Genomic DNA, 25,721 nt, shown 5'->3' with positions numbered 1-25,721 from the left:
TTCACTTATAAATTCATTTAAACATTTCTTTTTATTTATGATGTGTAATTTTTTGAATTCTCCAGTTTTAATCTCTTTCTGAAGTCTTCGTTAATTAATGAATTATATAAAATCTTTATACATTTTTATTTTATATTCATAGATACTAGTGGAATTTTTATTTTTAAAAATTCCTTAAACAAAGTAAAATAAACCAATTTAATTAAATATTATTAAAGGCTAAGTAACATAAAGAGCAAATGGTTTGGTTCAGTGGATAGATTGTTGGCCTACAGACTGAAGGTTTCTGGGTTTGATTCCAGTCAAGGGCACATGCCTGTTTGTGGGCTTGATCCCCAGTAAAGGGCGTACAGGAGGCAGCCAATCAATGATTCTATCTCATCATTGATGTTTCTCTCTCTCTTTCTCCCTTCCTTTCTGAAATCAATAAAAATATATTTTTCCAAAAAGTTAAAAAAAGTAATAAACACCTCAACTACTTCTCATGTGTAGTCCCTCAAAAACCAGTACTCCTTTCCTACAATGCTGAATATATTCTTTTATTTATTTTTTAATAATCACCTGATGATATGTTTTATTGCTTATTTAGAGAGAGAGGCAACATTGATCAGTTGCCTCTAATACTTGCCCAACCATGGATCAAACCCACAACCTAGGTATGTGCCCTGACCAGGAATCAAAACTGAAACCTTTTTGTGTGTGTGTGTGTGTGTGTGTGTGTGTGTGTGTGTGTTTACTGAATGATCCTCCAATCAATTGAGCCACCCAGCCAGGGCTAAACATATTCTCAACATATCATCTGGCAGTTGTGTGCCTTGGTATTTACCCAAAGGAACTGAAAACTTACATCCATACAAAAACCTGCACATGGATATTTATAGAAGATTGATTTATAATTGACAAAACTTGAAAGCAGCCAAGATGTCTTTTGCTAGCTGAATGGATGAATGATACAAAGAACAGAACATTTTTCAGTAATAAAAAGAAATGAACCATCAAGCCATGAAAAGACAAGGAGGAGCCTTAAATGCATATTACCAAGTGAAAAAAGTCAATATGAAAATCCACATATTGTATGATTCCAACTATATGATATTCTGGAAAAGGCAAAACTGTGGAAACAGTAAAAATATCTGTGGTTGCCAAGGATTAGAGGGAAAAAGGGCTGAATAGGCAGACACAGAAGATTTTTAGGACAGTGAAAATACTTTCTATGATATTGTAATGATGGATACATGTCATTATATATTTATCCAAATTGATAGGATGTACAACACCGAGAGTGAACCCTGATGTAAACTACAGGCATTGGATGATTAAGACGTAAGTTCATCACTTATAACAAACATTCCAGTCTGGTGAGAGATGTTGATAATGGGGGAGGCTATGCCTGGGGTGGGTGGTGCAGAGAATATATAGGAAATCTTACTTGTGCTGTGAATCTAAACTTCCTCTAAAAATAAAGTCTTTAAAAGTAATACTGATTCACTCCCCAAAACAAATAAACAAACAAACAAATGCTCCTAACCCAGAGGTTCTCAACCTTCCTAATGCGGCAACCCTTTAATACAGTTCCTGTTGTGGTGACCCCAATCATAAAATTATTTTCGTTGCTACTTCCTAACTGTAATTTTGCTACTGTTAATGAGTCGCAATGTAAATATCTGTGTTTTCCGATGGTCTTAGGCTCTACAGCAGCGGCTCTCACTACTTGAGAACATTACAATTCATTAACAGTAGCAAAATTACAGTTAGGAAATAGCAACGGAAACAATTTTATGGTTGGGGGTCACCACAACATGAGGAACTGTATTAAAAGGTCGAGGCATTAGGAAGGTTGAGAACCACTGTATCGCTTTCATTAGTCACCATATTTGTATATAATTTACCTTATGAAATAGCCTCTCCCACGAGGCCGCCCTCTCACATATCTAATTCATTTCCCATCTGTTGCTTATCCCCTGTTTCTACAATAAATTCACTACTTTGCTCTTACAAACATTTATAGTTGTGCTGTCAGTGTGCCACAATTGCTACAATTGTTTTATTGTTGTCCAAGTGATTTGTCCCCTACACTAAACTGTGAGCTGCACGAGAGCAAAGGCCATTCACAATATTGAATGATCCCTTACAAAGAGGAATCAAATGAGAATAAACCCTGTCTTAATAAAGTTCACTGTCTAATAGAAGTAAGTAAAATCCCTATAAATCATATATAGGGATTTCAAATTTTCAGAATTCTACAGGGTCTTTCAGAGTCCAGGCATCATTAGCAATAAAGCAAATAAAAATCATGTGTAATGAAACTAAGTTTTATCTACAGTGTGTGGAAAACAACCACAAGAAAATTTTTCTGAAGCACCTACTGGGGGGAATGTGAGATCCTGGAGTCCTAGTGGTATATTAAAACTACAATAAAGGAAACTAAGGAACATACCATAACATTTAACAATTTTAAAAAAAGAACACCAATGAAAGTCAGGGTTTGCCGCCAAGGACCACATGAGAAAGGCAAATAAATGTTCTCTGAGTTGAAGGTAGAAACATATAGCTCTGATGGGGGAAAATGCAGTTTCTCAGAGTAAACTGGGATTAAGTCGGAGCCTTTAATGATTTTTTAAATTAAATTATTATCTGTGTACATATTTTAACATTGCCCCCCCTACCATACATACCCTCCCTCCCCAGAGTTTTGTGTCCATTGGTTGTACTTATATGCATGTATACAAGTCCTTCAGTTGATCTCTTATCTCCCCCAGATCTCCCTACTCTCCCCGCTGTAATTTTACAGTCTGCTTGTTGCTTTACTGTCTTTATATCTGACTTTTGGTTTGTCAGTTTATAATGTTCTTTAGTAAGTGGGGAGAGGGAAAGGTGTCTTAGAATGTGTATGGCATGTTCAGTCCACAATGAATATATGGTTTCTCTCTGGCTGAAGTGAACACATAGATGGGCCTTCTGGAGGCTCCACCCAGCCTCACTGAGTCACAAGATTTTAGTCTCCCTGGTGACTGTCCTTCCTGCTTAGACCGCTCCTCCCATGGCCTGTGAAGATCATAAACCTGTTACCTACTTAAGTTATAACAGATAATCTGTATTAAAAAAAAAAAAAGCTCATGATTAATGTGAGCATCCCCAATAGGGCTGTTTCCATCTCAAACATTTGATCCAAGGAAAGCAGATAATGAATCACAATGAAGAAGGGAAAAATGCATCAGTGAGTAAAAATAGCACTGACTGTCTTTCAAGTGTACACAATTAGGGCAGACTCTGGAGTTATGAATGACTTTTATAGAGCACATGGGGACAATTTAGTCTTTCTTTATTAGCGCTCCACTGCAAATCAACTTTCCTTAAAAAAGAAGTTTTAAATCATTATCCTTATTGCTGCAATGTTAGGGTCACTGAAGCCAGGGCCTCCTCGCTTCCATTATGGACAATCCTTCACCCCTTGGTTTTTAGCTTTGAATACAAAAAATTGCTGGAGTCAGAAGGCAGGTTTTTAAAAAATATATATTTTATTGATTTTCTTTTTTACAGAGAGGAAGGGAGAGGGATAGAGAGTTAGAAACATCAATGAGAGAGAAGCATTGATCAGCTGCCTCCTCCACACCTCCTACTGGGGATGTGCCTGCAACCAAGGTACATGCCCTTGAGCAGACTCAAACCTGGAACCTTTCAGTTTGGAGGCCAACGCTCTATCTACTGGGCCAAACCAGTTAGGGCAAGGCAGATTTTATTATTTCCTCTTACCTTAGAGAGCAAGAATGATAATTTAATTCAATTAAAATTAAATTTAGCCCTGGCTGGGGGACTCGGTTGGAACATCAGCCTCTACACAAAAAGGTTTCAGGTTCAATTCCCAGTGAGTGCACATACTTAGGTTGTGAGTGCGATCCCTGGTAGGAGCACATACAGGAAGCATCTGATCATGTATAGATTTTTGTGCATAATTTTATATTCTGAAACCCTACTGAAGTCTCTTATTAGTTCTAATATTTGTTTTATAAACTTCTTGGGAATGTCTATATATAAGGTCATGTCATTTGCAAATTAAGATAGTTTTATTTCCTCCATTCCATTCTGAAAGAGTTGTTTTCCTTGCCTATTGCTCAGGCTAGAACATCCAATACAGTGTTGTTGAGAATGAGTATTGTCGTCTTGTTCCTAATTATTAGAAAAGTATTTAGCCTTTCACCATTAAATCTGATGTTATTCATAGGGTTTTCATAAATGCCCTTTCTCTGGTCAAATAAGTCTCTATTGTTCCTAATTTTTGAGTGTTTTCTATCATGAAAAGATGGTTGATTTTGTCAAATATCAAGTTTATTGAGATAGTCATATGTATATAGTCAATTTTCAGATGTTAAACCAAGCTTGCATTTCTGGGATACATTTCTATTGTTTATTTTGAATAGTATTTATTTCTTTATTGATATTCTCTATTTGGTGATTATCATACTGCATCTCCTTTAATTCTCCAAGCATTTTTAAAAAATTTCTTTTAACATAATTATAATAGCTGCTTTGGAGTTTTTGTCTACTAAATTCACCATCTGGGACCTTTCAAAAGCAGTTTCTATTGTTTTATTTCCTGTTTGTTTGTCCTGATTTGTTTAGTTTTTCATGCTTCATAAGGTTTTGCTGATGATTGGATATTTTAGACATACACTGTAGTAACTCTCAGTGTGATCCCCTTCTTTCTGGGTATTACTGCTGCTGTCACTTTCCTTGTCATTTGTTTCTTTTTTATTCATTTGGTGAAAAGGCTGAATTACTGCAAATACTTCCCCACAGTGTGCAAATAAGGTACTTGATGTGCCCATTCAAAATTTTCCACCCTCATTTTTGTCTTTTAGCTTGACTACCTAGATGTCATTTATCACCTATTTATCAAAGGTTAACTCAATCAGCCTTAGCCAGTTACTTTTCTTTTTACCTTTTATCTCCTGATGGGTGACTTGGAAGTTACTATCACAGTCATGGTGCTTATGGATTCTTTTAATCTATGTTCAACCAGAAAATAATAACTTGTAGGATCCCTATTTCATTGGTCCTGAGAGGGCACTTGAGCATGCACACAGTCTTCCAGATGACCAAGGGTGAATGTGATTTTATTTTTTAACCTGACTTCTAGGAGTTGTTTCTGAGTCACAGCAGCTTACTACTGATCAATCGGTATTTGATCAGAGATGATGTTTGATCAGTGATGATGTTTCAGTTCCGTACTTGAGTGAGGCTTTCTTTGTTGACAGGGTTATGTGAGACTCCCCCCACCTTGTCTGATTGAGTGCAGCTGGTACAATGGTATAGTTGACTGTGATCCCATCTTGTCTGTCTCTTTCTTGGTTTTGAAAGGAGATTTTTTTTTTTTGTAAAATAGGCAGGTTTAGGAGATTTAGGAATTAGGGTGTCCATGGGGGAGGACTTCGGGGCTGCAAAGCTAGGAGCTGTCAAAAGGCATATATATATCCACAGAATAAGGGGAGAGGAAGCCACCCATTCACAGAACAAAGAGGAAGGCCATAGGGAATTAAAAAACAAAAGGAAGAAAAAGAGGGGAACCCCATGTGGGGTTTGAGCTCTGAAGCTGCTATAATGAGAAGGCTAACTCCTATTTGTAAAACTACTATTTGAAATTCTCTGCTATTTAGATAGTCCCTTATTTTGTAAAATCAACTGTGCCATTTTTAGACAGCTCCTTATTCTGAAAAATAACTTTGCTTTCTAGCCTGCTTGAATAATAAGGAAGATAAACTTAACTGTCTGACCTTGTAGGCCAGAGATTAGATAATCCTATGCTTTCATGCTAGATGTATTTTTTAAATATATATTTTATTGATTTTTTACAGAAAGGAAGGGAGAGGGATAGAGAGCTAGAAACATCGATGAGAGAGAAACATGGACCAGCTGCCTCCTGCACGCTCCCTACTGGGGACTTGCCCATAACCAAGGTACATGCCCCTGACTGGAATAGAACCTGGGACCCTTCAGTCTGCAGACTGACGCTCTAGCCACTGAGCCAAATTGGTTTCGGCCAGATGTAGTTTTTAATTGAATAGAACTGTGTTGTTTTCAAGGTCACAAGCTTCCAGCGAGATAACTACTAAGCACACAGAAGTTGGTTCTTTATTAAAAAGGAAACTCCTGCTTTGTTGCTTTGCTCAGAATTTGAAAGTCATTTTTTTTTTTCTTCTCTCTCTGAGCCCGCTGGTGTATAATAAAGTGGAACTCCATCTCTAAGTGTTGTTTGGTTTTTCTCCGGTCTTCTGCAACAAGAGGGGATATCAGGACACAAAGAACTGCAGCCTTTATAAGCCTTAAAAAAGAGAGGCTTATTGGGTCTCTCTCCTCCTCCCAACATTGGAGTCTGTGCTTATTTCCCAATAGATTTCCACCTTGTCCTATACCACCTTTTGTCCATCGCTTTCTTCTTCGAATCCACCTGGACAAGGACCTGGGAAATCACCTTTGCATCTTGCCCAGAGGAAAAACCACATGTTTCAGTTTAACTTCCACATTTCAGTTCTATCAGACTTCTGGTTGCTCTGCCATTTTCACAGTGTATGTATGGACTTACTAAGCTCCTCTTGAAGCACCCATCTTATATAAAAACTGTTATTTGAAAATTTTAACCCTGTTATTTGGCTTCTGTAAATTCTTTCTTGCTAAGACTACTCCCACTTCAGAGAGGCCATTAAACATTCCCTGGACAAGGTTATCAGTGCTGGCACCAGGCCAGGCCTCTGGTTGAGGTCTCAAGGCCCCAGTACATACGGGCTCTTTAAGAACTGGCAAAAGGGCCCAGAAACACTCTATATTTGGGAGACAAAAAAGGTAAAAACATATAAATAGGGAAAATTCCTGTATATGGGAGCCCAGAATTTGAGAGACATTTTCCTCTGGAACCACGCGTAATAAATGTAACTCCATGTCTCTACATATTGCTTTGTTCTTCAGTTTTCTGTAACACTCTTTTTCTTTTTTAAATATATTTTTATTGATTTTTTTCAGAGAGGAAAAAACATCGATGAGAGAGTCATCAATCAGTTGCCTCTTGCACACCCCCTACTGGGGATATGCCCACAACCAAGGTCCATGCCCTTGACCGGAATCGAACCCGGGACCTATCAGTCTGCAGGCTGACGCTCTATCCACTGAGTCAAACCGGTTTTGGCTGTAACACTCTTAATTGCTCTTCACCAAAATCTATACTATTTTCAACAATGCCCCTAGGCGTGGAGTTCTCCATTTTCGGTCTCAGAATAGTCTTTTCGTGCCAAATTGTAGATCTCTTTGTCTTTATGGTCTGCCTTTCCCACTGAGCAGAACCCCTGTTCCCGGTACCATAGCTGGGGGCAGGGACCCACTTTCCTTGAAGTGACATTCTTCCTATGAGTGGACACGCAGACCAGCAAGCAGCTCCTGTTTTCTTGGCCTGCACGTTCCGTGTGGAAACTCTGATCTGGAGGTGAACTGCTGCAGGGCTTTGGGGCCCCAGTATTCCTGGCCTGCCACACTTTGGGAAGAGCCTTTGCTCTGTGAATAGGATCTGGATGGAAGAAGGAAGACTATGACTTCTTAGTTGTACCTGCTTAGACTAGAATTTTAATACAAGACTAGAGGAGAAGGAGGAGAAACACCAGAAACCTGCCCCTCCCCATATGAAAAACTACTCCAACTTGTGGGCATTTTAATGAACTTACCTCCACGTGGCGTCAAGCTGCCAGCACACAGGCCCCATAACACCCTTCATCTTCTCCTCAGCTCCTCTGCCGGAGAACTTGGCCTTCACAACGACTGGCTGCCTTGGGAGCTTTCCCTTCCCCAGAACTCTGCAGTAGCCAAATGGCACCTCATCCATGGAAGGAGCAGCTCCAGTCTTGTTTTTGGCAGCCTTTCCCTGTGTCTGCTCACTGACCGGGTGCTCAGTTTATCAAAGTTGACAGTTGGGCAGAAGCTCTGTTTCCTCTTTAAGTGGTGATGCCTCCCACCAGCTTCCCCTAAGAAGCCTGGGTGATATTTGTCTAAGCTCATTCTGGGGTGATGCAAGCCACCAGCATTAGTTCAACCTCCCTGGTGCTGCCTATGCTTGCCGATACATGTCAGTGGCAGAGATGCAAGAGCCCATAGGAAATCTTGAACTTCTGTATCATACACCTGGAGGAATGGGTGACTCAAATGCCACAGGATTTCTCTGTTTTTACTGAGATTTAGACTCTCTTGGATAAATGATTCTTCATTTTCCATATGCCCTTAGGACAATCTCCAATGTCCTTAAATGATTTTTTTTTAAATATACTTTTTATTGATTTCAGAGAAAAAGGGAGAGAAAGAGAGAAACATCAATGATGAAAGAGAATCATTGATCAGCTGCCTCCTGCATGCCCCACACTGGGGATTAAGCCCACAACCAAGGCATGTACCCTTACCAGAATTGAACATGGTACCCTTCGTCTGCAGGCCACACTACCACTGAGCCAAACTGGCTAGGGCTTTAAATGTGGTGTTGTTGTTTTTTTGTTTGTTTGTTTGTTTGTTTTTTATATATTTTATTGATTTTTGTACAGAGAGGAAGGGAGAAAGATAGAGAGTTAGAAACATCAATGAGAGAGAGTCATCCATCAGCTGCCTCTTGCACACCCCCTACCGGGGATGTGCCCGCAACCAAGGTACACGCCCTTGACCGGAATCGAACCCGGGGCCCTTCAGTCCCCAAGCCGACGCTCTATCCATTGAGCCAAACTGGTCCCGGCCTTAAATGTATTTTTAAAAAATAATTTTCACCAGTTAAAATTGGTTAAAGTGAAACATAAACAGTTAAATTTGTTTCATTGGGGAAATAGTTTACTGAGTTTCTTACTCCATCATTCATGAAATCTTGAATTAAGAAAATATTATTTAATAAATCAATCAATTAAGCCAAAGCTATATTCAAATAAAAAATTGACAATTAACACTTTATTTATTGATCTTTAACTAACCAACTTGTGGAATAAACCTACCCTCCTCATCTTCTCTATAAAAACTATTAAAAATCTACCGCACACTTAATGCTAAAAGCTAGTTTTTCACTTAGTTTTCCCTTTCACCTCCGCTCCTAGTTTTGAGCTGGGTATTTAAGACTCACTGCTATATTCCACCTTTCCTGGATAGGGCTAGAGGTGATTCTTATTTTAATATGTAATATATATATTTTTTAAACAGTTGTTTCTCTTGAAACTCAGCTGAATTCTTTGCAAAATCATAATACAAACAAGTTATTTTTAAAAAATATGCTCCCTTTTGGTGTAAGCCAAGACAGCTATATGGGAATGCTAAAACTGTAAAGCTTATGAGGAGGGGTAGACCTACATAGTCTCAAAGAACCTCCCCCTAAATTGCTTACTAATGACAAAGGAAGAATACTAAGTTTATAGAGGAGAACATAAGGATTAAACAGATAAAACAACATCTTAAGCAGCTAGATGTCATGTACGAAGAAAAGCCCAAGATAATTTATGCAGTAGTCCTCTCAAAAGTGCATAACCTTAATATAATCCCGAGAAAATTTCAGGCAAGAGAGTATTCTACAAAATAAAGGACCTGTGCTTATCAAAGCGAAGCAGAGGAACTAATCCTGATTAAAAACAAACAGACAGACAGACAGCTAAAGAAAGGCACACAGCAATTAAATGCAATGCATGATTCTGAATTAGAATCTGGACCAAGAAAATCAAAATCATTAAAAAGGACATTATTTGGTCAATTGACAAAATTTGAATATAAACTTTAGATAAGATAGCACTTACCTATAACATGTTTGAGGGGTTTGGTATTATTTAAACTGCAGTCACTAAAATGTGAGCATATCAGAACTATGCAGAGTAAAATATATTTATCTATCACTCTATTATCTATCTATCAATCATGTATCTATCTAATTCGATCTATTATCTGCTTTTTCTGACTTAATAACCAACCACTAATTATAATTATTTCCACTAAGAGGACTTCTACAGTATTTTTATTATTTTTCAAGACAGAAATAGCAACAGCCCTCCCCTGCCACACCAAAAAGAGGAAACACTATTTTACCCTTCATAAAGTAATGTTATTTTCAAATAAAACTGATTGAGTTCTCTACAAATACAAATATTTTTGAAATATAATAAAAAAGAAATATAATCAATAGTCTGGGGATTGCCTAATGAATCATTACCACATATTATTGAAACTAGAGCATATGGTCAAGCTAACTTTTTACCTTGCTTTTCAGAACTTTTGCTTTAAGAAACAGAAGAACCTTGTAAAGTGGCTTCTAGTTTAGATTTGTTTTTTGAGCTGTTTAGGTTGAGAATAATCACTCTAGGCAAGGCCTTAAAAAATTACTTCATAAAAACCAAATGCTTATCTTGCATTACTTTCCTTCAGATCAAAGTCAGCTTTTCACAGTTTTTTGACAATCCAAGTGCCTTGCATCACCAATTACTTGATAATTGTGTTTAAGAACAAATGTACTGATCTTTATATACTCCGGAGAAGCAGCTCAGCAATATTTTGTCAGAATTTCAATTCTATATTTTCTTTGGAACTTAGATATATTTTTAAAAATAGTTATTTTTTTATTTGCCCTTTTAAAGTCAAATCTGTTGTAGGAACACCTCTTCCCCCCCCCCCCCCCCATTACTATTCAATGTTCCTGTGATAGGCAAACTATTCATTCTCATTTGCAGGGACAGAATGTCTTTGGGGAAAAAATCTCATCAGCTTTATGGAAGCCACCCACATGGCACCAATAATCCATCTTCCTAAAAAACCACTGGAAAAGCTACTGTGCTTATAAGTCCCAAATGTGGTAAAAGGTGACACAAGATTTGCTTATCAGTATCTTATAGTTACAAAATAAGATCCATCCTTAAATGGCCTTCTGACATTAAACCTTTAACTGGGGTTGGGGATTATGTTACCTGGAAAGAAAAACACATTAGGCAGTTTACACATTAGCTGAAAACATCCTATACAAGAAAGGCTTTGCCACCCATTGTGAAGAAAGGTATGAGGCCATTAATTCATTCAACAAATCTGTTAAAGGCCTATGATGTGAATCTCCGAGAGGATAATATTAGAGCAGGAAATGAAAATGGAAAACTGAAGTTATTACCCCTGAAAAGAAAGTTGCAGACTTTTATTGTTAATCATTTTGATCAATAGTTGGGTCAATTTTCACAAAGCTTCTGCAAATGAAAGTACAGAGCAAGCATTGTTCACAGACTGAATAAATGTGTTCCATTCCAAAGCACTAACGTTTTATCATGTGTGCAGTTCTCATTTTAACTCCTTTAAAATATTACATGGTGAATATTCATTGGGTCATCACCACATGATTGATTTCTGATTCATTGAACATCAAGATTACAATTTCTATTAAGTGAGTAGTTTGTGCTATTCATTTGGTTATAAAAAGAAAACTCCGTATTCACAATGGTGAGTACCAGTAACCCAAGATACTTAGGACTGAAAAGTTTTGATCGAGAAGTAGGCATAATTATTGAGCATGTCTGGGAAAGATAGAGCTAATATTAAAATATATTTTCAAAAATATGGGCATGTATACAGCGAAAGTAAGCAAAGAGGGGAGAGGTAAAAAAAAAAAAGGAAAAAAACAACAACAAAAAACAAGACACAATGCTTCAAATAAAATCTCCAATTGTTTCATAGTTACAAAATAAATGATGATACAAACCATACACTTAACGGAAGGACCTCCAATTAAGCCTCTTGTAAGATGTTCTCTTACTAGATTTAATAATGCATGTCTGATCAGAGATGGAGAAAATAGAGCCTCAGAACTTTCTAGTACCTTTTCAACATAAAATACAAGCAAAAAACATATTTTAACATTAAAAAATATTTCATAGAAGAAATACAAGCTTCTCCTTGTGCAATCCTTTCTAATAACCTATGAATGTTAATTTGTGTAACAGCCTGAAGAAAATAATGCTATATAGTAATTAAAATACATACTTTAACCATGTTGCTTCTACTTTACATTAGATTAGGGGATATCTGCTTTAGGAAAGTGAGTCATCTTGGAATTCCATTGTCTAATTCCCTCTTGACATATGAGTTTTGCTTTTAAAGGCTTTATAAGAGAAAACTTCATCCAGCTTTGAGCAACGAGCATCCAATTTCTAAGACAGAGGTGTCACTGCATCCTCACAAACATGCAAAAAAATTTTTTTTGGCACACAGAATAGTTCAGATAAATTCAAAAATGAAATTATAAATCATAAAGAAAACGCTGAATATACAGGCCATACATTAAACTTGCAATTTAATCATTCTCATGGGTCGTTTAACATCATTTGAAATGAAAACTTCAAGTAGAAGGCAAAACAAGTTTTTTTCTCTTTTTCAGTTGTGATTCTAACTTTTAAGTGTTAAAAACAATTTTTGTTACTTTTTAAATAGAACTGTTATAACTAATGACTAATCACCCAATTTCAGAGCCTAACCTATAATTATCTTTATTATTTCATAGCATTTCTTTTTGTGGCATTACTTACTTTTGGGGAAAGTATTACTTAAGGAATGTGCCACTTGGATGAAATAATTTTTTGACAAATAATATGAATGATATTCTAAGTCCTAAATGATATTCTAAGTTCTTTTGTTTCATAACATCCTTTTCATTTGTCAAAGTTTCTCTTCCTTTCTGCCCTCTTTAATCATTATAAATATAGCAATTTTATAATCTCTTTTAGACTGTTCCATTTTATTTCATTTTAGGATGTCAATTTAATTTTTTAGCCGCTGCTGGCACCTCTTTATGGTAATTTACTTTCTAATGTAATTTGTGTTTTGATTTATGACTCTAACTTTCACTGTTTTCTTCTGAAAGATAAGTGAGTCCTGGTTTGAGAATATCATCTTGATGAAGCATTTTGAATTATTTTATTAGAGCTTTACAAATTTTATAAGAGCTAGATCTCTTTGTATAACTTATTCCCAGCTAGAAATTAACAACCCACTTAAGTAATGTAAATGTAGATCTGATATACTTAGAAGGTACTGGCTTATATCATTTTTTTTCTCCCAAGAAGATTTTCCCCACCCAATAGCTGGAGGAGACTGAACTGTTTTTAATAGTGGGTAAAATTCTCTGAGACTATGAGCAGAGTTTCTCTGATCATGTTTTTACAGACTGAATAGTCCTCGTAGTCCTAGCTTTGAAGAGATATTTTAAATCTAGTTAAGTATTTTATCTGGATCCAATTTCATATATTGAAAATCAAAATCCAAACCTCGTCATCCAGGGCAGTGGTTCTCAACCTTTCTAATGCCACAACCCTTTACTATAGTTCCTTATGTGGTGAACCCACAACCATAAAATTATTTTTGTTGCTACTTCATAACTATAATTTGCTACTGTTAAGAATCATAATGTAAATACCTATGTTTTCCAATGGTCTTAGGTGACACTGCTAGCGGTTCTCAACCTGTGGGTCGTGACTGTTGAGCCTAAGACCATCAGAAAACACATATATTTACATTATGATTCATAACAGTAGCAAAATTACAGTTATGAAGTAGCAACAAAAATTTTATGGTTGGGGGTCATCACAACATGAGGAACTGTATTGCTGGGGCACCATCAGGAAAAAAATCACAGAAACAAGAACCTGGCCTGGGGAACATTGTCACCAACACCTCACTAAGGGACAACAGGCTTTCCGGTCTGCCAAGATCTCTCTCTGCCTGCTTAGGAAGCACTAGCAGGAAACAGTGGGAGACCCAGAAGCACCTGATAAAGCAAGCAGACCGAAATAATAACTCAAAGGCTCTAAAAATTTATCTGTAATTGGAACCATAGCCCATACAATCAGGCCAGTCACTTCATGATAAACCCAAACAGGTGATTGCCTGCTAAAATAAAGCATTCAAATAGGACCCAGACTTTACTAAACAAAAAAGTAAAAGTGTCCAGGGTACAATAAAAAAAATTTTTCACCCATCATACTAAGAAACCAGAAAATCACACTGTGAATGTCAAAAGACAATCAGCATGGAGATGAATCAAATGTTGAAAATATCTGACAAGAATTTTCAAGCAGCCATTATAAAAATGTTTCAGCAAGCAATTGCTAGTCCTTTTGAACCCATAAAATATGAAAACAGGAATTCTCAACAAATAAATAGAAGTTATTAAAGAGAACCTCATGGAAATTATAGGACTGAATATAGAATAATGAGAACTCTTGCTGGATAGGAGCAATCATGCAGTTCAGATGCCAAGGATATTATCTGTGGAACTGAGAATGGATTAATAGAATTTATCTAATCTAAAAAACAAAGACCACAGACTGAAAAAATTTATCAATCCCTTGGGTTCCTTTGGGACATTCACAAAATATTCCATATTCATATAATTCAAAGCGCCAGAAGGAGGGGAAAAAGAGAGTGTTGATTCAAAAGCTGCCTGCCACACCCACCTACACAGAGGGCAAGGAAAGACAGGAGAGCAGACCACTCCAGACTGATATGTGGTCCATTTAATAAGCAAGGGAACATACTTATGAGTTTTGTCCTGGGCAACCACAAGACAAGCAGATCTCTGCACCTACCCACCGGAATCTTAAGTTTTTATAGAGGCCTTAGCTAGGTTCAGTCATGAATACCATTCAGATGGTCTCAACAACACATTGTTCTTTCAAGGTTGCTTTGTTTAAAATGGTCACTGGCTGAAACTGGTTTGGCTCAGTGGATAGATTGTCGGCCTGTGGACTGAAAGGTTCCAAGTTTCGATTCCAGTTAAGGACATGTACCTTGTTTGCAGGCACATTGCAGTATTGGGTGTGCAAGAGGCAGCTGATCGATGTTTCTAACTTTCTATCCCTCTCTCTTCCTCTCTGTAAAAAATCAATAAAATATATTTTAAAATAAAATAAAATGGTCACCACCATGGGAATGGTGGGCAAGAAGTACATTCTAAGGACAGGGGAAGAGAGTAAGGAGCCTTAGATTACCAGGGTCAAGTTAGAGGGTCATCCTCTTGATGACGTCCACGAGTACTCCACCCTTGTAATGAACTGTCTCTTACATTTTATATGTCCCCTTCTTTCATAATGTGCCCTGAGCTGTCAGCAAGGGGTTTCCTAAACATGGAGATGGTTTGTTTTGTGGCTATCTGGCCACTTTGGAGGCTAGTACTACAGCAATAATATAGGTACATGTTCTTTTGAAAACATAGCTTAAATAATGACTACCAAAAGAGCACTTTTTCCTCACCAAAATTCCCATGATCTGAATGACTGGTTTATTAAGTCCTCTATCCTGAACATTGAATCACTGAGGATTTTCACTTGTGCTCTCAAAGAATGTAATAAAGACGATACATTAGAAGACTTATCAGCTATAAACCCATAACATTCCATTGGGATAACAGCACAGGTGCCTTTCCTGCAAGGCAGTAATAATAATAATGAAAGGTTCCAAGTTTTGATCTCAGTTAAGGACATGTACCTTGTTTGCAGGCACATCCCCAGTATGGGGCGTGCAAGAGGCAGCTGATTGATGATTCTCTCTCATCATGTTTCTAACTCTATCCCTCTCTCTTCCTCTCTGTAAAAAATCAATAAAATATATTTTAAAATAAAATAAAATGGTCACAACCATGGGAATGGTGGGCAAGACATTAGAGACATTTCAGTGTTCAGTAAAGACAGGTTTTGTCAGCCATCACTTAATGATTGGTGAATGAATTGAGTAAGAGTTTATCTATACTAATAAAAGGGAAGTATGCTAATTATACTATTAAATAGATAGACCAATATCTTCTGGATGTCCTTCCAGACAAAGCCACAGTGGCAGGGGCAAGGCAGAGGTAGTCAGGGGTGATCAGATCTGTAGGAGAGAGCAGTTAGGGACAATCAGGCTGGCAGAGGAGAGCAGTTAGTAATGATCAGGACAGCAGGGGTGAGTAGGTAGGGGCAATCAGGTAGGCAGGGGAGAGCAGTAGGGATAATCAGACTGGCAGGGGAGCAGTTAAGGCATCAGTCAGGCAGAGGTGATTAGGGGCTATCAGGCAGGCAGGCAGAGTGGTTAGGGGTGGCCAGACAGGCAGGCAGGGTCATTAGGAATGATCAGGCAGGCAGCCAGGTGAGCAGTTAGAAACCAGCGGCCCCGGATTGCTTTAATATTTTATTCTTCCTTTCTACTAACCTGCTTGTGGGTTATACAGGATCTGCATTCAATGTCATTTATTTTGCTAAATCTTGCTAATCATGACTCTTAAAATTATGACCTTCAATTATAGTCTTTTTAACATGGATAACCACACATGGCACTCAGCTTTTTTAAACCCCTAATGGTGGCAGTGTGGTTTGTGTGGTGACAGGGGAGACATTGGGTTAGGCTAGACCAGTGAACAGTTTCTATACAAGTCAAGCCATCTTTAAAACCCTCACTCAGGGGGAGGGGCCAATATAATCAATTTTCCATCCTTCACTGGTTGGGAATGTTGGTGAAAGGCCCCCATCATTTTGGTAGTGTCCTTGGCAGTTGTTTAGAACAACAGGACATACTGTTACTGCATCAATACTAAAGTCACTGTGTTACAAGGGCAATCGGCATCCTTGGCAACATGCCACTCCACCTGGGTTCCATGGTGGCCACTCTTCCTATCTGATGAATCTACTGAAGTGTCAGATGCTCAGGCTCATACCAAAGTTAAGACATCAGTTTCCCGATTGCCAGGGATCATCAATGCCTTATCAGCCAGGACATGGAAGACAGGACTGCCTGCGGTTCTAGTAGACAATCCTAAATGTCTCCACAAATCCTGACCCCACCACAGCTTATGCATCATCAACCACCTTTCTGCTTCCCATTGCCCAATCCATAGAGTTAATCTCTTTAGAATAACCTAACTGTCACTGCAAAGGGTTAAAGCCAAGACTCATGAGTGATCATCAATCAAAGAGCTGTGAGTTCAGCCCACTGGCTGCTGTAGTTCCCTCCTGTTTTCAGGCATCAGCAGTAATTCCTCCCACTCCCACACTACAGACCACAGGGGCAGCCACAGGAATGGAAGTGGGAGCATTTGGAGAATCTACATTCTCTTTGGGGCCAAGTATCACCCACATTTCTAGGGACAGTGGGCAGGTAGGCACAGTGTTCCTCTGCTGCAAATAGGCATGCCACTTAGTCAGAGTGGGGCTTTGAGCCAAGCAGAAGTGGGTTGACAGGACATCTCTCAACCCAACCCCTGGTGGGAAGGAAGGCCCTTACCATGATCTGCTGTTTCTTCATGAGAGGCTCTACTACGTGGAGGAGTGCTGTATGCCCAGCTCTGTGGGGGTAAATTATGTTTCTGCCCACTTCCAGGGCTGGAACTAAAATCCTTAGGGTACTCTCTCCTTCTGGTGCCTCTGCCACAGTGCCCAACAATATCTTCTGGAGTCACAGATAACATCCAACTCAAATGGTAGCCCTGCCTGAGAGACGCCTGAATTTTCATCTGCTCCCCTGGTGCTTTTACCTTCTCAAAGGTACTTGCTGTTCTGATCCCCAGTCCCACCTGTGCCCTTTCTTCACCAGGTGGGAATATGCCAGGTGGGGAATAAAGGTCTTTCAAAACCCTCAAATCCCTCCACAGACCTGCACCTCTTTCATGTTCTTAGGGATCGGATAGGCTCACACCTTGTCAATCACAGCTTCTTGACAACATGGCCTCTACCTAAACATTTGACTCCCCAAACCTTTATAGCAGTGCCCAAGCCTTGGCTTTTCTGCGGCTTCACTGCCATCCTCTCCCTTGCAGATGTTGATAGATCCCTTCCTCCAGTTGATGGACATACCTAAACCCCACCTGCAGTCAGATATTCCTGAGCACTGAAACACCAATCAGCACCTGCCAAATACACTAAGCCCCCTGATTCCTAAGTCCCTAGGTCACTAATCACAGACCTTACATGAAACCACCAATCAGTGTATGCTGAGTGCCCTAAGCCCCGTCCCCTATCCTCCCCTTAAAGATGTTTGTATCCCGGCCCTCACTCTTATTCTCTCTCTCTCTCTCTCTCTCTCTCTCTCTCTCTCTCTCTCTCTCTCTCTCTCTCTCTCTCTCTCTGGAAGCAGCCAGCAGTGGTACTCTTCTCTTCAATAAAGCCTGTGTCCTGGTATTCCGGTCTCTGGCCCCTTTCTCCATTTCATCTTTCAGATGTTTCTGTAAAGTCTGCAGAGTGCCCTGTGGTAGAGGCAAGTCTTCCCATGTTAACATTATACCATCCATGTAATAGGCCCATTTCACTAATGTGGCGGAGAACAGGAGAGATGTCAGGTTACCATCCCACGACATCTTGTGGGGCTGTGCAAGTAGCTTTGGGGAAGCACTTTTGCCAGAACACGTATGTTAATAACATATAGTTATATGATACATGCTAAAGAAAGCTCTGTAGCACTTCTTATTTGACAAGGTTTCTTATGTAATTTAACATATCAAATAAGCCTAATTAGTTTAATATCTCTTATAAAAGAGAGAAAATAAATCTTTTGAGATGTTTCTGGGGACCTCTTTAAAAATCCCAAAGCTAGTTTGAGGTAGAAAATACTTCATTTAGAATTTGATTTGGGGGAAGCTTGCCAAAATTATCAAAAGGTTTTAAAGCACTTCATTAAATAGAATCACAGGTCATTGTGAAACAACACTTAGTTGTACATCTAATGAAATTACAAAGACTTTGAAGGCAAGTACAGAAAATTACAAAGTTGTAAAAAAAAAATAAAAAATTAGCTCTTTTAAAAGAGGAAATTCTGTTTTTTCTTCTTTTTTAAATTAATCAAAGACTTGATAAAGGAAATATAATGCACAGGAAATTATTTTGCTAAATCACAAAATCTTTGTTTTCTAGGCAGATTAGTTAAAAGGTAAAGAAAAATGTTTCATAATCTTATCAAGAATAGACAATAGTACAAGAAATCTTTGTCCTTAGAAGTCTATACTATTTAATCCATCATAATTAAATTTCTGAAAACTAAATACAGAAAAATTTTGCAAGCAGTGAAAGTGAAATGATGGATTGCTATAGGGAAACACCATGGAGCCAAAGCAAAGTAGCATATTTTTCAAGTGCAGAAAGAAAAGTACTGTCAACCATACATTCTATATTTAGTGAAACTATCCTTCATGAATGAAGAGAAGTAAAAGCATACCCAGATGAAGGTATTTAATTTGAAAAAATTTGTTAGCAGACATACCTGTAAAGATTGGGTAAAGGAAGTTCTTCTAACATAAATGAAATCATATATATATATATATATATATATATATATATATATATGCTTTATATATGATATATATATATATATATATATATATATATATATATATATATATCCTATATAATAAAAGCCTAATATGCTAAGTGTCTGACCATTTGTTTGACCATTCAACCAGATACACATTGACCACCAGGGGGCAGATGCTTCTACCAGTAGGTTAGCTTGCTGCTGAGGTCCAGCCTATAGGGACTGAGCAAGATAGGCTGGACATACTCTGGAACACTCCTGCAGTCCCTCTGTGGCCCCATCGTCCACTGGTGGGGTCCCTTGGTCTGGCCTGTACCCTTTTGCAATCCAGGACCCCTTGGGGGATGTCAGAGAGCTGGTTTCAGCCGGATCTCCACAGGCCAGGACGGAGGACACCATTAGTACACGAATCTGAGCACTGGGCCTCTAGTATATATATATATATATATATATATATATATACATATATATATATAATATTTTTATTGATTTATGAAAGGAAGGGAAAGAGAGAGATAGAAACCTCAATATGAGAGAAAATCATTGATCCACTGCCTCCTGCAGGCCCCACACTGGAACTGAGCCCACAACCTGGGCATATGCCCTTATCAGATATTGAACTGTGACCTCCTGGCTCATAGGTCAACATTCAACAACTGAGCCATGCCATATGGGCTATATATTTTTTTTAAAAGAAATCTTGAAACATAACAAAGAAAGATTGATGTAAAAAGAAGTATGTGTCTAAATAATATTGTTATTTGATAATTGAAAGAAAAAGTATATCATCAGACACTGAGGGCAATGACATTTATAAAGATTTTTTAAAAAAATATATTTTATTGATTTTTTACAGAGAGGAAGAGAGAGGGATAGAGAGTTAGAAACATCCATGCGAGAGAAACATAGATCAGCTGCCTCCTGCACACTCCCTACTGAGGATGTGCCTGCAACCAAGGTACATGCCCTTGACCGGAATCGAACCTGGGACCTTTCATTCCGCAGGACAACACTCTATCCACTGAGTCAAACCGGTTTTGGCGACATTTATAAAGATTTAAAAAATATATATTTTATTGATTTTTTTTACAGAGAGGAAGGACGAGAGATAAAGAATTAGAAACATCAATCAGCTGCCTCCTGCACACCTCCTATTGGAGATGTGCCTGCAACCAAGGTACATGCCCTTGATCCGAATTTAACCTGGGACCTTTCAGTCTGTAGGCCATCACTCTATTCACTGAGCCAAACTGGTTTTGGCAGGGCAATGACATTTAAAAGTGAGGAAGATTGCTCAGCCTGTGTGGCTAAGTGGTTGATTCTTGGTCAAGGCATGCCCAGGTTGCAGGCTCAGTCCCCAGTGTGGGGTATGCAGGAGGTAGCTGATCAATGATTCTCTTTCATCATTAATGTTTTTATCATTTTCTCCCTCTCTCTTAATCTCTTTTAAAAATATTTTTATTTGATTTCCAAGTGGGGAATGTAAAGGAACCTACTAGTAAATGGAACTGAAGTTTCCACACTTTACTAAAAATCATAAACTATTGATTCCAGTAGACCATTGAAAGTCTGTAGTAACTATAAAATGGAGAAAATTATACAGAGAAACTCAAAAAACATGAGTAAAGCAAGATTAAATCTTAAATTGTATTCAAGTAACCCTTAGGATGGAAAAAATATATATGTTATATATATATATAAAGGAGTGAATGCCAGGGGAAACAAACAGATAACAAATAATACAATGGTAATGTTAAACTCTACCAAAAATTACCTTGAAGTTTAATATTATAAATATACCAATCAAAAACAGAGATTGGTAGAATGAATTTAAAAACCTACAACCCAAAGATATTTTGTTTTCAAAATTCAACCCATAAGCCCCAAGGACCTTTATCCAGTTTTAATAATTTCCCAAGCCACTGCAATATCAACTTTCTTTTCTCATTTTAAGTTCCCTTTTATTTCTGGCATCTGGAGTTTTCCGTTTCTTTTAAGCTAGGTCTATATATTTTCTGTGAGTGTGTTATTTCTATGATTTTAATAAGTTGTACTTTGCCACTCTGCTAAATCATAAACTAGGTCCTAAAAGAGACAGTACAGGATTTTTATGGTGTCCTAAAAATGTGGGAATGAATATCATATCAAACTACTATGGCTCTAAAAAACAAAAATCTGCATTTTATGAACACACGAAACACTTCTCAAAGGATTTTTCTCTCATCAACATTGAATCCTCATGCTTTTTTAATATAGTACCATATGACTTCTAGTTGACCAACAAAATCTATTTTTTCTTTCTTTAACAAGAGATCTCCTGAGTATTAGCTGGGTATATGGATAACCAGCTGGAAACCATATTTCCTATCCTCCCTTAATATTTTATATAGCCAGTGATTAAGAACTAACTGATGGCCGAGAACTGCTTGGCTCAGTGGATAGAGCATCGGCCCGCAGACTGAAAGGTCCTGGGTTCGATTCCGGTCAAGGGCATGTACCTTGGTTGTGGGCACATCCCCAATAGGGGGTGTGCAAGAGGCAGCTGATCGATGATTCTCTCTCATCCATGTTTCTCTCTATCCCTCTCTCTTCCTCTCTGTAAAAAAATCAATAAAACATATATATAAAAAAAGAGCTAGCTGATGGTTGTGAGCAGGTATGATATATGTCATTACTAGTACACAGAAAGTAGTGTCCTCAGTCTCTTTTTCCATTTTCTAGAAGCTGGGAGATTATGAGATCTGGGGCCACTAACACCATTGGACCCGGAGATGTAAGACACATATTAACAAAGTCAGAGATGCCCTTTCTCTCCTACAATTTTTGAATGTTGGTTGAGAGAGAAATTTCCACAAGAAGAGGGTCATCACTTTACTTTTATTTTTCCCAGTTTTCCTCGTGTCTGACCTAATTCAAATGGACTGGATTCTCATATTGGCTGCCACATTCAATCTACTGCAATGTATTGTTTTGTTTCAAGTAGATGTTAAACATTCAGTTTCACACAGATATATCATGAGAAAAATCAAGATGACTTTAACAGCCTTTTCAGATAATTGTGGCTATTCTTCTTTGATAGCGCACCAAAACTAGACAGGCTTTAGTTTCTTGGAGTAGTTGCAATGTGAAATCAATTAACTTTTCATACTCAGTTACATTAAAATTCATTGGACCCTCTTGCATTTTGAATGTTCTTTTATTGATGCCTAGTTTTGTTTTATCAGTGATTGACTATTGGTAAAATATTGGTTCAGTAAGTTACACAGATCTTTCAAATGTTGATTTACTTCATTACACAATATTGAAAATCTCATTTGTCAATATCACCACAAAACTCAGCAGGAAACTTTGAAGTATTAGAAAGTTGCCAAGCTTACACTAGCAGATTCAAGTGTCCCAGATGTCTAATTTCTAGTTAAAATCACACATTTTAACATTGACAACAAATACTGTGAGTTGTTTTTCTTGAAATGATAGACTGATCTTGTTTTTTTTCTTTTAATTTTATTTTTGTAATCCTCACCTGAGGATATCTTCTTTGGCGGATTTTGTTTGTTTTTGTTAGAGAGAAAGAGAGAGAGAGAGAGAGAGAGAGAGAGAGAGAGAGAGAGAGAGAGAGAGAGAGAGAGAGAGAGAGAGAACATCAATGTGAGAGAGAAACATTGATCAGTTGCTTCCCCTATGCGCCCCCAATGGAGATCAAACTTTCAACCTAGGTGTGTACATGACCAGGAATAAAACCTGCAACATTTCCATGTACAGGAAAATGCTTCAATCAACTGAGACAGCCGGCCAGGGGCCAGGGTTTATCTTGTTTATTTTTTTTATTTTATCTTATTTTTTAAAAATATATTTTATTGATTTTTTTACAGAAAGGAAGGGAGAAGGATAAAGAGCTAGAAACACCGATGAGAGAAAAACATAGGCCAGCTGCTTCTTACACATCCCCTACTGGGGATGCGCCTGCAACCAATGTACAGGCCCTTGACTGGACTCGAACCTGGGACCTTTCAGTCCACAGACTGATGCTCTATCCATTGAGCCAAACTAGTATTGGCTTGTTTATTTTTTGAGAAAATGCCTGCAAGTACCCAAGTATGAATAACTGTAGATTGTGTGTCAGTTGTTCTTTCAAGTAAAATGGTATTTCGTGAGAAAAAAAAAACTTGCTCAACTCAGAATTCAAAGACTCTCACAAGTGCTTATGTTAGAGACAAGCATCACACTGTGGTATGCATCAGTGTGATTTCTTCATATTTCCCATTTCTTCAAATGAAATATATTTTTTAACATATATTTTATTGATTTTTTACAGAGAGAAAGAGAGAGGGATAGAGAGTTAGAAACATCGATGAGAGAGAATCATCAATCAGCTGCCTCTTGCACAGCCCCCACTGGTGATATATGCCCTTGACTGGAATCAAACCTGGGACCTTTCAGTCCACAGGCCAACGCTCTATCCACTGAGCTAAACAGTTTCAGCTCAAATGAAATATTAACCACATCTACTCAATGGTTGAAATTTCATAAAATCAGTCATTTTTCCTGTTTCCTTAATGGCATTGTGAAACGTAACTGGCACTTTTAGTATTGTGAGTGCCCACCAGTGAAGAATATAATGACTGCTACATTTGAGTGACATTGTCTTGATTCTCACCAGCAGTTTTATTCACCATAGTTGCTAAATTCAGCTCATTGAAGGAGGTCAATATTTATGCAAATAGTTTTGACCTCAAGGATTCCTGAAATAGTCTCAGGGACCTCCAGGGGTCTTCAGAACCTGCTTTGAGAATCTAAGTTCAGTCCTCAACATATTACTATTATAGTTCCCTCACGTATTTGATACAAATGTTAACAACAACAACAAAACTAGGAAGACCTCAAAAGACTCCAGATTCTAAGGCTTGTTGAGTCATTAACTATCTCAGTCAGACCAATTAAATTATCATGTACAAGTTTCCAGAGGAAAATATACAAACTATTTAAGATTATTTATTCATATCCCTTTGATTTCCTCAAAAAAATTACAGAACACTAAATTTTTCCTTCTAGACAGAAACTTTAGAAAGAATACATATAAGGCATATAATTTTCAAATTAATTTTTAAAAATTGTATAGTCACATGCAACTATAAGACATACTACAGAGACAGCTCATGCGTATCCTTTACCCAGTTTTCCCCAATGATAATATCTTGCAAAATTAGAATGCAATATCATCATCAGGATATTAACATTAATACAGTCAAGATATACAACATTTCCATCACCACAAGGATTATTCATGTTTACCTTTAAAACCACATCCATCTCCCTCCCCCTTTCTAATTCCTGGCAACCACTCTAATCTGTTCTTCATTTCTCCAAATTTGTTCTTTCAAGAATTATATATAAACAGAAGCATACAGTATATAAATTTTGGAACTAGCTTTTCTACTCAAAATCATTCACTAGAGATTCAGCCAGGTTGTTGCATGTGTCAGCAGTTTATCCCCTTTTATTATTCAATAGTAATCCACAGTTTAATTCATCATTGACATTAGAGTTGTTTCCAGGTTTTGGCTCTTAAGAATAAAGTGTTTATAAACACTCCTTACAGGTTTTTATTTGAACATAAGTCTTCATTTTTCTGAGATAAATGTTCAGCCTTGCAATTGGTGGGTGGTATGGTAGTTGAATGTTCTGTTTTTAAGTAACTGCCAAACTATTTTTCAAAATGATTACACTATTTTTCATTCCCACCAGCAATATCTAAATGATTCAATTTCTCTGTATTATGTCCAGTATTTGATGCTGGTACTAGATTTTATTTTAGCCCTTCTAATTGGTATGCAAGGATAGTACATTGTGATTTAATTTAGAAATGGAAACATTTTAAATTTACAAATATTAAATCACTAGGGGCCCAGTGCATGAATTTGTGCACCTTGAAAGGAACTGTGGGCCAGTAGGCTGTGGTAGGTATAGGGTTGGGTCTTGGCCCATCCTCTGTACCTCCACCCAGCCCCTCCTGCCATGGGTCCTTGTCCCATTTGCCAGCAGCCCTGCTCCTGATGCCACTACTCCCATGCACTGATGGCACAAGTCCCACTCACACCCACTGATGTCATGGAGCGATTGGGACTGGCACCATCAGTGGGTGCAAGGGGCAGCTGCTGTCCTGATTGCCTCTCAGGATCAGGGGGAGGTGGAGAAGCCTGCAGGACAATTAGGGCCGGCTACCACTGCTCACACCTGCTAATGGCACTGAGTGATTCGGACCAGCACCAAGCAGTGGCAGTGGGTGCGAGTGGTGCCAGTGCCCAAAGTAGATGCAAGGGACATGTGGGACAGCGGCATATAGGAGCAAAGAATTTTCAGTAACCACCAGAAGCTCACACTGATTACGGTGACCAACACCCATCATGTTCTGCACACATACCCTGGTGGTC

This window comes from Pipistrellus kuhlii, unplaced genomic scaffold, assembly GCF_014108245.1.
Source record: "Pipistrellus kuhlii isolate mPipKuh1 unplaced genomic scaffold, mPipKuh1.p scaffold_m20_p_5, whole genome shotgun sequence".
Lineage (NCBI taxonomy): Eukaryota > Metazoa > Chordata > Mammalia > Chiroptera > Vespertilionidae > Pipistrellus > Pipistrellus kuhlii.
Note: the sequence above shows the minus strand (reverse complement) of the source record.